Source organism: Callorhinus ursinus, unplaced genomic scaffold (assembly GCF_003265705.2).
Source record: "Callorhinus ursinus isolate GAN/ISIS: 27379988/994484 unplaced genomic scaffold, GSC_fseal_2.0 scaffold58, whole genome shotgun sequence".
Taxonomy (NCBI): domain Eukaryota; kingdom Metazoa; phylum Chordata; class Mammalia; order Carnivora; family Otariidae; genus Callorhinus; species Callorhinus ursinus.
In genome coordinates this window covers 1,817,965-1,829,346 of record NW_027397120.1, presented here as the reverse complement: position 1 = coordinate 1,829,346, position 11,382 = coordinate 1,817,965, and the positions used below count along the sequence as shown (strand labels likewise).

The 11,382-nt window shown below is 53.3% G+C and overlaps 1 long non-coding RNA gene across 1 annotated transcript; it reads right to left on the bottom strand.

The window, feature by feature from the left end:
- Window positions 1-1,960: 1,960 nt before the first annotated feature.
- Window positions 1,961-4,173, bottom strand: LOC141371151 (uncharacterized). Its single transcript, XR_012375877.1, has 4 exons — window positions 4,072-4,173; window positions 3,573-3,674; window positions 2,408-2,575; window positions 1,961-2,074 (listed from the first exon to the last, which is right to left on the bottom strand). It is a non-coding gene; the product is annotated as an uncharacterized lncRNA (long non-coding RNA).
- Between the last annotated feature and the right edge of the window lie 7,209 nt (window positions 4,174-11,382).

Genomic DNA, 11,382 nt, shown 5'->3' with positions numbered 1-11,382 from the left:
ATGGACTCGCATACACACATGTGCACATGAACACGCACACAGAGATACACGCACATACACGTGTACATGCACACAAACGCATGCACACATGCACATACAGACGTGCACGCATGCACACAGAGACACAGGCACACATTTGCATGCATACACATACACACATGCATGTACACGTGTGTGCACATACACAGCCACGTGCACAAACATGCGTGCACAGGGCATGTGCACATGCTTGTACACACGTGCACACGTACAAATACACACAAATGTCATGGGTATGTAAGATTCACTACAGGGCTGCAAGAACTGGCATTTTGCAGGAGATAAATAAATACAATTCATCCTATCAGTAAGTTAAAAGTTCTCTAAAAAGTTCTCTTCATTTTCTAAAACAGCATTTGATAAATTTTAATATGTATGTTTTAAGGTCAGAGTGAACTAAACATAGAAACAAATTTTCTTACCTTCACAAAATGCCAGTGTCTCACCTGATCTGGACGTCAGGGACAATTACCATGTGGAGCAGGGCAACGTGCCTGTTATCACCAGAACTTACCATCATCCCACAAATGCTTCCCAGTGCAACCTGAGGACTCGCCAAATGCAGGGTGCACGTGGGGGCATAGAGGCGAGGAGTGTGGGTATTTGGGGAGGACATGTTTGTCTACTTGTAAATTCCACAACAACATACTGAAAATATGCAAAAATGGTAGCGTTCCCACACTGACAGACAACAAAACATAGAATTAAAGCAGGCATTAGCCACGGCAATAAATAATAAATTAGATGCATATGTATTTACGTATGTTGTTCGTAATTATGGAAAAACTGAAATTTTCTAAATGCCAAATATAGATGATTTATTAAATACATTTTGTGGTGTTAGTCAAGTGTCAACAATGACAATGAGTATATATTGACGTAAAAAAGACGTGTATCCTGCATTAAATGAAAAAGGGATGTTTAAATCTGTGTAATGTGCTATATGTTTTCCTTTTCCCTTTTGTAGTGCTTAGAAGGATAAAAACCAAATATTAGCAGTGATAATGAAGGAGGATTCCTTATTCTCTTTGTGTCCCTATCAATTTTCAACATTAAACATGTATCATTTTTTAATTAAAAATAATTTAAGATGAACAAGGAAACACTAATCTAGAAGAAATTATGTGGTGTTGCACCTAAAATTTTATCTTTTATTTTAAGATCAAAAAAAAACTTTTTTTTTGAGAGAGAGAGAGAGAGAATGCAAGGGAGGGGCAGAGAGAGAAAGGATCTTAAGCAGGTTCCACGCCCAGCCCAGAGCTTGACTGATGTGAGGCTTGATCTCAAAACCCTGAGATCACGACCTGAGCCAAAACCAAGAGTCAGACGCTTAACTGACTGAGACACCCAGGCACCCCTAAAAACAAAACAAAACAAACAAAAAGCCTTTTATAAAGACAAAAATGATTATCTGTTTCCTCTTATTAGCTGTTAGGGTAGTTCTCTAGACCCAAATACTTTACTTGCCCCATCCCCTGATGGGGACAGTTATATAGTAATGCTTAATCGGAGGCTTCATCTCTTTCTGTGTCAGGAGTGGTCAATTCCACTCACAGCAGGTGGAAGGAGGGTGGGTGCCTGCCTAGGGCAATGCACCTGTTCCTGGTGGTGTTTCTGCTGAGGACAGGCACACATTCCTGGTGGGGGTCTGGTTGAGGACAGACACCCGACCCTGGGGGTGGGGGGCTGAGGACAGGCACCTGGCCTTGTTCTCTAAGTCAGGTAATGTCATCATTCATGTGGAAGTAACTGTCCAGCACAGCAGAAATACACAAACCATATCTAAGAATTGGAATAAGACACTTTATAAAGTCAGGTTGTGTATTCTTTTGATATTTATTTTCATTTAGACCATCCTCACCTCTTCTCCACGTAGAGACAGCAAAGGTATTTGCAAAAGGTAAAAAGCCCTGTGGACCTTGAAAGATGTAGAGATACACATGCACACAGCACGATCCTGGCAGAAGCAGGGGCTGTAGGAATCAGCTACGCCGCTGAGCTGTCCATGGAGGAATGTATATTGCCCACCTGGGCACTGGAAAATTTTGCAAAATGCAGAAATTCATACAGGAAAATCAAATCCTTTTTTAATGTGCTTAGAGCAAAGTAATGCTTTCTTAGTGTGCCTTGGGTCTTAGACCTGTATGTCTCTCACCTTTTGCTCACACCCCTCCTCGGAGTCCAGACGCTGTGTCCAACCGCAGCTGCTGCCACGCCCCGCGAGGACAGACCACCCCCCTGCAACCGGGGAGGTTCTGTCCGTCCCCTGGAGGACTGTCCACCCACCCAGCATTTGCTTTCAGGTCTCCCTTCTCACAGAAGAAAGTTCTAATTATTCATCAACACAGAGGGAGCATCAAACACCTACCTGGCACAGGGCAGCCAATGGGGATGAAAGATAGGAGTTGAAAAAAGCATGGAGTCGGGGAGCTGCGGGGTCCACCCTGCTGGCAAGGGTCTGCTCAGCCACCCAGGGCCCAAGGAGACACACAGGCCAGGGGCACGCGGCAGGAGCTCGGAATGCGGGTGCCTGTCTCTGCACACGATAAATATAAACATAGGCACGTTGCGGGGAGAGAGTTCCAATTTAATGAGAAGTTATTCCAGGACTCAAAGTAACTGTAAATGAGGGTTTTGAACAAACACCCTTCGTTGCAGATGAAGGGAAATGGAGGTACCATCTGTAGCCCGGAGGGCACAGCACCTGTTGCGGTCTGTCACTGCCATGGTCATTACTAGGATCTCCATGGGGCACGCTAATCTATGCGTTTACAGGTCTAACCCCGGGGGCCGAGCGCGGCCGGGCCTCGAGAGCCGCTGGACTTGATTCACCAGGAAGGACGTAAGGGTCGACCAGTGAATTCAAGCTCAGAAGCATGGGATGTCAGCGTGCAAACCTGGACCCCACCCCCGGGCCGGGCTGTGTTAACAGACGCTTCGTGGGAACAAGAAAGGTGCCAGCGTCCAGTGCGCATCACAAGACCCGCACAAGGCGCCCGCGGTGGGGAGGGGCCCAGGCACGGCAGCCTCCAGGGCCTCTGGGACGAGAATCTTGCTCTGTTTGCCCAGTATGTCCTTCTCAAAGCCGTCAGTACTCCACATTGGAAAGTGTCGGTCTACACTTTTATTTGCCGCTTCAGAGCAGCAATCGACAAATGGAAGAATCAGGGAAATGCGTACCCGGGAAGGGCTCAGAGCCCCCGGGGAGTCCTGTCCTTTGGGCAGGTGTGAGGCTTGGAGGTGGGAGGGTAGGAGGAAGGGCAGGTTTCCTTGCTCCTTGGGAATGTCCCTCTGGCCTCGGCTGGTGGCTGGGGAAGCGTGGGGGCAGCTGGGAGGGGGCTGAATGGGCCACTGACACCGGGGCCATTTGTCCCCAGAGCGCTTTCCACCGCGCTCCCACACAGCCTGACGCTCCTGCGTGTGAAGAGAGCACCTGGCCTCTAAATAACGATTTTAGAGCCTCTTCCTCGAAATAGCGGGCATCTGTGTGGGAACAGGAAGGAGCTACAGGGGAATAAAGCACATAAGCCCACCTTCTCGAGGGCGGCTGTCTGCCCACCCAGCTCGGCGGCGGCGACCTGCCTCATTCAGACATGCAACTTCTGCTCCAGCCGGCGTGGCTCCAGCACCCCCTGCTATTCGTATGGGAAACAGCATTAAAGGGGGCACGAGGGGCTCGTTACTACATTACTTGAAGAACGGCAGGTTCCATGCAATCATTTCCCGGCAGTGACCCCACACGTCACTGCCAGGGTTCTCTCACAAGTGGCTGGTCTCCCAGAACTTTCCCCTGGAAGGTCAGGGCAATTCTTCAAAACCATCGAGATGTCAGGTCAAGGAACCCGTGCAGCTCTGCGTTCCAAAGCCACCGCATGCACTGCTCCATGGTGACCACGCCACCACGTGGCCCTGACTCACAACGGGGCCTCCCGCCCAGGCCCTCCTGCTCACACGTCCTTCTCACTCCCCTGTGGAAACCCCTGCACCTGGGGGGCTCCGGGCTACACAGACACACATGGAAAGGACCCTCACCTTCTTTGCGGACCAGGAGCGAAAGAAGCCTCTGAGCAGCTTCTCAGTTTCCAGAGCCATCTGAAATGACCATTCCCATGCTCATGTGGTGCTCGGCCTCGGTTAACCCACATGACTCACCCGGTCCTGACAAGCAAGCGAGCAGACATAACCATGGCCCCACTTCTGGGCACCTGTCCATTAATAAGTCACTACGTCCTTATCAGAGTTTTCAAATTAATCAAAAAAATCAAGGCTGCATGTTAAGAAAAACAAACAAGCAGAATCCCAAACTGTAAGTATCGCATAAGTAACGTGTTTGGTAAAACAGAGGTGTTTGTGTGTACCTGTGCACACACACGTGTGTGTGTGCCACATTCAGACGTGACCCACGCAGGGCGCGTCCTCCGTCTCCCTCCTCTGAGCAGACGTCCAAATGCCCCCGTGGCCCCCTGAGGTCTCTGCAAATGCCAGCTCGACCTGGCGTGGTCACCCCGGGTCTGGGCCCCTCCCGAAAGCCACGTTTGGCCTGCCGTGTGCCTTCCTCCGAGGACCATGGCTGTGTGTGTCACACCCGAGGGGCTCCGTCCACCCTCCACTGCCCTGGAGTCTGCCGGGGGCCGACCTCGTCTCCTCTGAACTTTCCTAGGGGCTGCTCAGGAGGCCCTCGGGGTCTGAGCATGTGGCGCCCCTCGTGTCTTGAGCTGCCCCGTGCCCTTCCGGGGGAGGCCTTCTCAGGGAGGGTGCCTGCTGACAGCCCTTCACCTTGGGCAGAGTAACTCTCCCTACCACAGACGATGCTTCTCAGGGTTCTCTGACTCCCACCAAATTCCAGATGCTCATCTGAAGTTGGCCTTTCTATCCTCATTCTAGGAAAAAGAAGTCTTGCCCAGAGGGCTGGGCATAACGGGCTTCCCTGTCAGGTTCTTCCAGAAACTTCTTTGCAAATGCCCCTTCGTGGACCACCTGTCAGGGCCCACTGCCTACGTTGCCCGTGGAGTGACCCCTAAGGATCCAGGGAATGGATCATCCCCTCAGAAGGACGCCAGGGAGCCCAGAGGAGAGTTGGGTTGCTTTACAGCAAAGCAGGATGGGATTCCAGGATGTCCTCTCCGTACCAACCAGGGAGCTCAGGCGTCCCCATTCACGTGCGTGACTGGCTCGCTTGCCTGGGTCATGGCCATTCTGCCTCAAGACTCAATAAGAAAGCGCCAAAATCTTGTCACAGGGAAAGTTTTTCTAATGCCTGGGGGGCTGTAAACAATTTCTGTCCTCACTGGAGCACCGGGGGCGAGAGCAGGACTCCCCTGCTCCTGGAAGACGGGCCGTTCCGGGCAATGGAAGGGCACTCTGCGGGGGCATAGAGTCTAAAACCAGCGGCAGCTTTCGCTTCCGGGAAATGGGCCTCACACAAAGCTCTCCGAGCCCCTGAAGCTTCCAGCACGGCTGTAATAACTGGGCTGGTGTTTGGGCAAAGTGCTTACGGTAAAATGCTAAGTCGTGGTCTTCACGACACGGTAACGCCAACGAATACACTCATTCATGTCATCTGTGTTTTCACGAAAGATCTGCATGTCCATGTTCCGATTTGTCTAAAGACCTACTTGGCTTCTAGAGAAAGCAGATCGAACTTTCCTCCTGGCACGGCCCATGAGTGCGGCTCTCCTTAAGGACACGCATCCTGACGTGACATCAACAGCATCACTGGTGTCCTTGGAAGACTCCACTGATGCAGTTTTAAACCTTAACTTATCCTCAACAAAGTGTTGAAATCATGCTCAGCCAAATGGTAAGTTGGTTAAATCGAATGAGTCGTGTTTGCCAAGAGGTAGAAATACCACACGGCAGCACTGGATTCTAGGAGTGGACCCCGGTGCGTTTCCTGAAGGTAAACAGAGGAGTGTTGGTTTTTTCCAGCAATCTCAAGGGTAAAACACCCTTGCTTTCTGTAACTGCTCTGTGACGGTTCTTAGCGATCAAACCCACCCGCCCCTAAAGCAGCATCTTCTCCAAATGCACCCTGAAGCCTTCTGCTGGGTGGCGGGCAGACCGCGTCTGCAGTACCATCTTCGAGGAGCTGATGGCCCGGAAGGGACAGTGAACACACAGACAGACTTCGGACTGGAGAACTGCAGGCAGGACCCTCCAGAACTGGACAGTGACCTGCCGTGTACTCAGACCAATGCAGAGCAGACACGTCCGTGTCGGGAGCTGGAGTGTTTACCACACCAAGCACATAGGTCAGGGACGGGGAGTCTCAGAGTGGTGACCTCACCCCAGGGAGTGCCTTCTAGTCTCACGTTCACGGACGAGGGGTGGTGGCAAAAACCGAGAGCAAAATTACTGAACATTTTCCACATTCATATTTGACCTTTGCCTCAGTGTGAAGGAGAATGTGTTAATGTGGCCAGTGGGTTCCAGGCGACACACAGTAAAAAGTCTAGAACATGGTGAGATACCATTGAGCCTTCTAAGACGTGGGCTTTTAAAACTGGCACAAAGGTGATTTCAGAAGCTTCCCTACTTAAAAAAAAATCGGTCTTGTCATTCTCTGTTGCAGGCAGAGGGAAGTCAGGACTGTGGAAAGGAGCCGGTGAAATCATGCTGAAAGCCAGAGAATATGGCCAACGAGACGCTCGTGGAGCACGGGAGAAGGAAAGAACCATCCCAGCAAAGGTCTCCATTTGCAAACTCTCTGGAATCGGCTACTCTGCAAATCTCTGTGGACAAAGGCAGGGACCCTGGCTGACCCTCGGCCTCACCTGTCCTCTGCTGGCAGATCTTCCCGAGGAGCTGCCCAGAATGAGAAAGCTGGAGAGGCCTTGAGGCCGGCGGTGAGCGGGGGTTAGGCCACGAGGCTGGCGGCAGGAGGGGCATTGGGTCTGCCTGCCTGCGGCGCCCCGCAAATGTGTATGGAGACAGACGGGGAAGCCCGCCTCTTTCCTGTGTGTGCATCAGCCTGTGAATGTGCTCACCTGTGACTTTCCAGATGGTTCCTGGAGACGAGCGTGCATTCTGCCCAGCAACACCAGAGATCTCTGGCTTAGGAACTGGAGTCATGGGGGGCCCTGCAGGGCCGGTGGGCCGGGTGCTATTTGGGGCCTTAGCTCTGGTTTGTTCAAAGAAGCCGCTCCCCTGCAATCACAGGTGGGGGACAGACAGAGGCCAGGTGCAGCACACAGCAGGGAGCCAGGCGCTCCGTCCCCCTCTGCGGCCGTGGACCGCTCGCCGGGAGCCCTGGGGCTCACTAGAGGCCAGATGAGTGGTTGTAAGATTTTGTTGGTTTGCTTCCATTTATCCCATGCATCTTAGAATGAGCTGAAGCAGTTTCCTGGCAGCTCGATCTTTAGTGACTGTCTGGTGAGGAATTCCCAGCTGGGAATAAAAGTGGAAAACCTAAAACTTGCAGACATCGAATTCAAAATGCAAACAGTGCATTGTGCTCTTGGAGCATATGAGCAGCCGTAAGTGGGGCCCCAGAGCCAACGAGAGGACACGGAGTGTGCCACCAAGCATGAAATCTCCTCCCGAGTCACAGCCGACAATTTCCATAAAATATAAGACTTTTGTAAAATGCCTATGTCAACCATAGCCCAGAGCCTGACAGGTTCCTTGCATATACAGTGTTCTCTGTGGAAAAGAAATCCGAGGAAGCAGAATTCACCAGGAAGCCAGGTCACCCTAAGCTGAGAGTTCCAGGCCGGATCTCAGCCCTGGAGCGCCAGACTCCACTATCCCCCAAATCCCACAGAGCTTCCCCAAATGCCTACAGGACTTGCGTGTTCAGGAACCCATCTTCCCACCAAATCCAAGGAGCCCCAGACTTTCTCTTTGCACCTCCCTGCGAGCTGGCCCTGGACTATCCCGCTCCCCGCCTCCACCCGCGAATCCACCCACGCAGGTCACTGCCCACCACCCACATCTCCGGCTGAAGGGGGCCCACGAGCGTCTTCCCTTCCAGGACCCGGCACCCGCGCCTCCTGACCCTCTGGCCAGCACTGCCCCCTCAGTGCGCACGGGGTCCTGGGTCCCGCCCTCCAGCATCTGTACCAGCAGCTCCCACCACCCCCAGCAGGAGGCGCACACATCCAGCCTCTGGGCTGCCTCCACCCCTAATCGGTGCAAGCACACAGTAGGTCTTCACAGATGTTTGCCTCACGGTGGGCAGGAAGGAGCCCCTCTCCAGATAGCGTCCCAAAGGCACCTGCTCCCGGGGCATTTCACTTCCAGCCACAGCGAGATCCTAGCATCTGAGCAAGCCGGCTCCCTGCCCAGGGACAGCCGCCCGGACTTGCTCCCCCGGGTGAGCCCACGTGCAGGCTTCAAAGCCCCAGCACGGCTCGGAGGTGAGTCGGGGAGTACCCAGCAGCGCCTGAGACAGCAGAGCAGGACTCCCATGTCCATCCAGATTGTTCTTTAATCCAAGTTTTCTACGGTATCTTGACTCTGTTTCTCCAGACTTTCAGTTAAGTGAGGCCCCCAGAGGTAAGCACCCCACACGTTCATGTCACGCCTCCTGTATGCATGGAGACTGGGAAGTCAGCATTAATTGAATTAATCTTTCGGTGCTGTTGTAGACAAAGCAGTTTCTAACAATTACAAGTCAATTGCATTGTGCTTTCAGAACTATGTGCAAAATAAAATAAGGTTCATCTGAGCACATGGAAGATACACACAGTTTAGGTATTCAAACAAAGAAAAATAGAATTTGTCGTCTGGAGGCGTTACTCACTAAGTGGAGTGCAGGCGGAAACGGTCGTGTGCGTATTTACACATCACGCTTCGGAGTCTAATAAATCGTTTGTGTCTTATAATTCAGAACCCCGGAGGAAAGGAAGGTACGGAGATTGAGCCATATGGACAGAATTCGCATTTGCAGAACTGTTGACCAGTCATAAGGACATCTTCACGAAGCAGCCTCTAGGCCAACGCTTGGGGAGGGGCGTGTAGCCTCCAGGTCTCTGGGGGAATGCCCGCTGAGACGCAGCCAGTCGGCAAGAAGCCTGGGCTTTTTGCCGGAACCCACAGCAGCACGTGCTGAGAAACGTCGGGACGTATTGGGAAGTGCGGGGCCAAGGGCGGAATGGCTCTTTCGGCAGCACCCACCACCCTCATGGCGCATGTTCCTGCACTGCACGCCCCAGCATACCTCAGAGCAAGGGCTTGGTGCGCCCCGGATCCGGCAAGCAGCCCCCAGCCCTGAGAAGCACACGTGAGCCACGTCAAGGTGCAGCGGCAGCTGAGAGATGGGGATCCGAGGGTCCGATCTGAACAGGGCCTCTGGCTCTTCAAGGACAAACGTATGGAAGGCTCTTGGTTCTTGGCCCCAGTCATGGTTGGTGAGAGGACGTGGGGTTGTCACTGGGCTCGTGCCCCTGTGGCCGGGCCTCTCTCCCGGTGGCCTTGCCCCTCACTGGAGCCACTCCTGCCTGGTTCTCTGACTGTCCCATAAATTCTGTGAGTACCCCGTGCTCCCGAACAATCTGCACAAACCAACCCCTTCACGCCAGAACTAGCTGGCGTATCAGCTGAGAACCCACACTCTCTACAACTGTTTCCAGAAGTATTTGCAGGTAGCAAATGTGGGGTTTCACGGCCAGGGGGCTTAGCTCTGGGGGACGGGGTGCAGGCCATCAACGGCTGACAGTGCAGAAGCCATTACTCAAGCTGTCACCTGCACTCAGGGAAAGGGCCTTCAGGAGCCGAGGCTTTGGCAGACCAGGCTGCAACATTTAAAAGCCATTAAGATGGGCGTGAGGAATTCAAGCACTGCTGAGCAGGTTGGTGGCTTCTAATTATGATGAGAAACAAAAATAAAACAAGTTCAAACTAAAAATTCTCAGCTTAAGATATGATCAAGGAATGGGAAGATTCTATGAACTGCCTTTCATGAGTCTCTTACGTCCTGTTTCTGAAAATCCAAGGCAGAGGCTGATTCGGGGGCTGTTGGGTCACTGCAAAGGTAGGGTGGGTCTCTGACATGAAGGGTAGGGCACTGACGAGGAGCAGCAGGGGACTGAAACTGGAGAAGGATGTTGGGCAGATTGTGGTAAATCCGGGCCCTCTCCCAAACCACCAGCCCGCCGAGCCTCCCTTGCCAGAAAGAGCAGTGCCTCTTTCTCCCCGTGGCTGTTCTATGGCATGAGACACCAGGGCTGTTGCCACACCGTGAACAGCCTCTACTCCCTTCTATGATTAGAAACAGATTGTCTTCACAACCCGGGAAACTAATTACGACACTGAACCCGAGGGAAGACGTACCCCCCATAAGAACTGCAAGACTGACGAATTGATACCAGAAGGAAGGCTGAAGAGTAGACATGGATACGCATTCGCGGATGCTGCCTGTCGGTGAGAAGACGCACATTCGGTTGAAGTTTAATTTATGGAAACTATGAGCCTATCAGATTCTGGATCCATGTGCCAGCTTGCTAACCGGGTGAGTGGCTTTCCGAGCACCCAGCCCTGACCCAGGCTCCGAGGTGCTCACACGGAGTAGGGCTGAGGAGCCAGAACCCCGTCGTGGGACCAGGAGAAGGAGCTCAGACCTCGGACTGAGGCAGGACTGCCAGGGACAGACGCCAGAGCCAACTCCAGTAGCTTCTACCGCCAAGGACGGATTCGCACCTACAAAAGGGCATTGCCACAGGCTTGGAAGACCCAGGAGACAAAGCCAGATCGTGTGCCCCCAAGAATCCCACTGCTGTGACCGCCGTCACCCCAGATCCCCGAGGCTAAGGACTGGCTGGGAGGGCCTCCTCCATGACCTCGACCCGGCAGGCAGCGGGGACCACGGCCCATTCCTCGGGAGCCTGGATGCTCACGCCCACCTCCAGGAATCGTGTGGGGGCGTCTGGCTGGCCAGCCCTCGCGTCTCATCCCCACGCAGCTTCCCGGGTCCCAGAGGACACGGAGGATCCCTCCAAGGGCTTTAATCACAGGCCAGAGGAACCAGTCTGCATAGTGTCCAACGGAAATTTAAAAAAATGTGTCCTAAGATTACTAGCCTGTACTTCATGGAATAGCACTTGGGATGCGTGTGTTGACCCCAAAGTCATCCAACAAGAGAGGGCGTCACCTGTGCTGGAGGCTGGGACGCCGAGGTGGGAACATGGGGGCACAGCAGGGGCGCCGAGGGGCGGGGGCCTCTCCAGGGAGCGGGCCTTCAGGGAGCGGGAGTGTCGGGGGAGAAGGCAGACGCGCACGGTCATAACCACTGGCCCCGCAACACGGACAACTGCTTCCAGCGGGGAAACATCGGAGGGCAGCCCACGGGAATGCAGACGTCAGCCAAAGAGCCCCTCCCCAACTGTGAGCCGGGACGGTGTCAGG